This window comes from Equus quagga, chromosome 13 (genome assembly GCF_021613505.1).
Source record: "Equus quagga isolate Etosha38 chromosome 13, UCLA_HA_Equagga_1.0, whole genome shotgun sequence".
In the NCBI taxonomy this organism is placed as follows: Eukaryota; Metazoa; Chordata; class Mammalia; order Perissodactyla; family Equidae; genus Equus; species Equus quagga.
In genome coordinates this window covers 21003837-21008605 of record NC_060279.1, presented here as the reverse complement: position 1 = coordinate 21008605, position 4769 = coordinate 21003837, and positions in this window count along the sequence as shown.

Genomic DNA, 4769 nt, shown 5'->3' with positions numbered 1-4769 from the left:
AGGATTTGGGAAATAAAGCTGTGTACTGCCATTGTTGGAGGTCCAAAATTTCCCATTCTGTGATGGCTCTCACACAAAATGCAACAAACAGACTGGAGACAACATGGGACTTCAGATAATTCAGAAAAAAGAAACAAAAATGGACAGTCTTGATGCTGTAAACCAACTTGTCATGATGTTACCTGATTGTTTAATTAGAATAACTGCCACTTTTGTCTAGTTCACCTCCCTTGGGTTCTAGATGTGGTATATGGCAAACTGCAGCTTTCATATTCATGGTGTTGATTCAAATAATCCATAATCAGTCTATAAATCAAAACTGGGGTGAGTTTATTGAGTCAAGTTTGAGGACTATAACCCAGGGCCTTCCTTCCCCGAGGAAGGAAGGGCATCAAAGAAGTAAGGTGTACAGAGTGGTTATATACCATCTCAGAACAAAGAGCATATGTCACATATGATGGGAATGTTCTTTTTATGATAGTCATGTGATTGCTTTGCTGGCACAGCAGGTGAGTGGTCACAAGGTGAGTACAGGAGGTTAGTAATTAATCCTTAGTTTTTAGGAAGCGATGCTTACCCCTAAATGAATGCCAAGATGGGGAAGATACATCCTTATCTTTAAGGGCATCATTCTTGTCTTTGGGACATCATAAATGTTTAAAGCAGAAGTACAATGCATGCTCAACAGGCCACGTCAGGCCTTCCTGGAAAAACAAATCAGGCCAAATTAGTTTTAAACCAAATGGCTTCCACTTACACTCCAATATACCCTATTGCTTGTCATTTATTCATCAATGGAGTTTGCCTTACTTGGTGAGCCATCCTGGTGCACACGGGAGACAAATCATGCACTGGTTTTCTAAGGAAGGGAATAAATTCTCATTCTATAAAGTCTTTAAAATTACACTGTAATATTGTTTTGATAATTGTGTATATATTTTTATTTTCTTTCTTTATTTTTTATTAATTTTTATTGCAGTAACATTGGATTATGACATTATATAACTTTCAGGTGTACATCAAAAGATATTTTGAATTCTGTGTAGATTACATCATGTTCACCACCCAAAGACTAATTACAGTCCATCACCACCTATGTGTTCCTAAAAACCCCTTTTACCCTCCCCCTTCCCCCCTTCCCCTCTGGTAACCACCAATCCAATCTCTGTTGCTATGTGTTTGTTTGTCGTTGTTTTTAATCTTCTCCTTATGAGTGAGATTATATGGTTCTTGACTTTCTCCCTCTGACTTATTTCACTTACCATAATACCCTCAAGGTCTATCCAAGTTGTCGCAAACAACGGGATTTCATCATTTCTTATGGCTGATTAGTCTTCCATTGTGTATATATACCACATCTTCTTTATCCATTCGTCCCTTCGTGGGCACCTAGGTTGCTTCCAAGTCTTGGCTATTGTGAATAAGGCTGAAATGAACATAGGGGTGGATGTATCTTCATACATTTGTCTTTTCAAGTTCTTTGGATAAATACCCAGCAGTGGAATAGCTGGATCATATAGTACATTCATTCTTAATTTTCTGAGGAAACTCCATACCGTTTTCCATAGTGACTGCACCAGTTTGCACTCCCACCAGCAATATTAGAGGGTTCCCTTCTCTCCACATTCTCTCCAACATTTGTTGTTTCCTGTCTAGTTAATTATAGCCATTCTGACCAGAGTGAGGTGATATCTCATTGTGGTTTTGATTTGCATTTCCCTGATAGTTAATGATGTTGAATGTCTTTTCATGTGCCTGTTGGCCATCAGCATATCTTCTTTGGAGAAATCTTTGTTCAGATCTTTTGCCCATTTTTTAATTGGATTGTTGGTTTTTTTGTTGTTGAGACATATGAGTTCTTTGTATATTTTGGATATTAACCCCTTATCTGATATATGGTTTGCAAATATCTTCTCCCAATTATTGGGTTGTCTTTTCATTTTGTTGATGGTTTCCTTTGCTGTACAGAAGCTTTTTAGTTTGATGTAGTCCCATTTGTTTACTTTTTCTTTGGTTTCCCTTGCCTGGTTAGACATGGTACTTGAAAATATGCTTCTAAGATGGATGTCAAAGAGCATACTGCCTATGTTTTCTTCCAGAAGTTTCATGGTTTCAGACCTTACATTCAAGTCTTTAATCCATTTTGTGTTGATTTTTGTGCATGGTGTAGGATAATGGTCTACTTTCATTCTTTTGCATGTGGCTGTCCAGTTTTCCCAACGCCATTTATTGAAGAGACTCTCCTTGCTCCATTGTATGCTCTTGGCTCCCTTGTCAAAAATTAGCTGTCTATATAGATGAATTGTATATTAAATTATTAAAAAACAATACTCTATATTGAAGAGCATATGGTATAATAGTATTTCTTCTATGCAACTAATCATTTCTTTTTTGTAATATTTTATTATAGAGAATATCTTACATTTATATAAGTAGAGAGAATAGTATATACTGAACCCATTTTCTGCCTTTAAGAATTATTAACCTATTGCCAATCTTGTTTTCTCTCTTACCTACAGACTTTGCCCCAACCTGAAATTAACTTAAAGAAAATTCTAGACACTATATTATTTTCTCTCTAAATATTTCAGTATGCATCTTTGAAAGCTATGGACTGTTTTTAAAAAAATATATAATCACAATGTCATTATTACATCTAACAAAATTAAAATTCCATAATATCATCATATGCTCAATTATCCTATAATTTTATTATACTTTCCTTTTTGCTTCTAAATCCAAATAAAGTCCATCCATTGCAATTGATTGGAATATTTCCTAAGTTTCTTTTAACTATAAGTACCTCTTCAATCTCTCTTTTATTTTCTTTCAATTTTTTGTTGAAGAGACTGTATTTTGCCCTATAGCATTTCTCACAGTCTAGATTTTGCTGATTGTATTCTCATGGGTGACGTTTCACATGTGCCTCTTTCCTCTGTATTTCCTGTAAATGGTTACATAGATGGAGTGCTTTAATCAGATTCAGGTGAAATTTTAGGCAAAACTGCTTCGTGGGTGGCAGTGTGCTCCATTTGGCAGTACATAATGTTTGGCTGTCTCTCTTTGTGATGCTAGTAGCCACTGGTAATCATCATCATAAATGTAAATTCTTATACAATATATTATTCACAAGAAAGTGCTAGAATTTCCCATCATCTAAATTACTCTCAAGGAGCTTTGAAAGAGCTAATAATGAGTTCAACACTCCCTTATTTATCTCTTATGGCATATCTTTACCTCTTAAAATACTTATTTTACAAGTAATTTAAGAACATATACATTTTAAATAATCTAGGGGTAACAAAAAAAGTATTTGGTTATTTGAATGAATATACAATAAGCACAAAATTTATTTATCTTTAAATGTGTTCTGTTTCCTCTATTTCTTCCATAACATCAATTTTTAATATAATTTGTCCTTTTAAACAAACTTTTGCCGTGTTTTTCTAACTTAAAACTTACATTTTTCACTGGCATTATAGAAGATAATCTTCTTATTTGCCTTTTTTTTTTCTTTTTTTACAACTACCAAGCTATCCTGCTGGGTTTTCTCGGTCATTGATAGACTCAGCTCTCACTTTAGAAATAGTAAGTTCTGACTTCATATTCTAACATTTTATTTCCAATATGATTTTGCTTAAAACTTTACACGTGATTTTTAATGTCAAAGTTTAATGATTTACATATTCATAATAAGAGAATTATATGGATGTGACTTACTTTTTTTTTGATTACCCATATACTTATGTATTTGGCTCGCATTAACATAAAATGTCACTTCCTTATATCTTCCTGCATTTTTTAAATTTACTTCTTACATTTGAATAAGAAAAGGGTACATACTTTTAGGTTCCTATACTGCTTGGATGGAGCCTTTAAAGCAAATGCATTCATTCTGCTCTCTCTTTTTCCATTGTTATACCATTCGGACTAAAAGTGCTGGTAAGAAAAGTATGGGCTAGCATGATAAGTACTGGAAAACTAAAGCTGTTGTTTCTTAATCATTTGAGAAGTGGCCAAGGTTTCTAAAATTAAAGAAACAATAAATCAAACAAATAAATACCAGAAAATATTTATATTTGGAAACAATTTCTTTTAAAAATATTAATGTAGCCTTGCTGTCTTTTTAAATGACCTTTCTTTCTAATCAAGCTATGTTTTATAGTAAAAAGAGGTAAAAAAAAAAAGAATAATAAGGCCATGTAGTGACCTGTAGAAAGGTCTATTCACCTCTTGTAACCTTTTTAATTAGTCAGTTTACTTTATTTTTTCTTTCGATTCCATGAGGTGTGAGAGAAGGAAAAGTTCTCTCTGAAGAAACCAAGCAGATTAAAGACAATAAATTATTATGGCAGAGAAAGAGCGCAAATAAGAAACACCATCAGTAGAATGGCCAGATGGTCTGGATAATGACATTGTGTATACCCAAAGAAAACCACAGCTGTTTATAAATGCATCTGTTGACAAATGTTCATTTTTTTTGAATGGAAACCTACTCCAGTGAACCAACGAGACTATTTAATTGAAGTTTAATATGAAAGCAGAAGAAATTTAATAATAGAACAGAACTTTAAAGAACTATCAGCCCTCTGCTCAGCACGCACCCTAGTTCTTTGAATGTATTTTTATTGTATACTAGCTGGGGCTAATCACAACCAAATGTTGAGTGTGTATTCTATATACTTGGTCTCAGCATCATATTTGCATCCCATGTGGTAAAGAGTTTTCCACTCAAAACCTTAATTACTCCTATGCATGTGCGTGAGTGG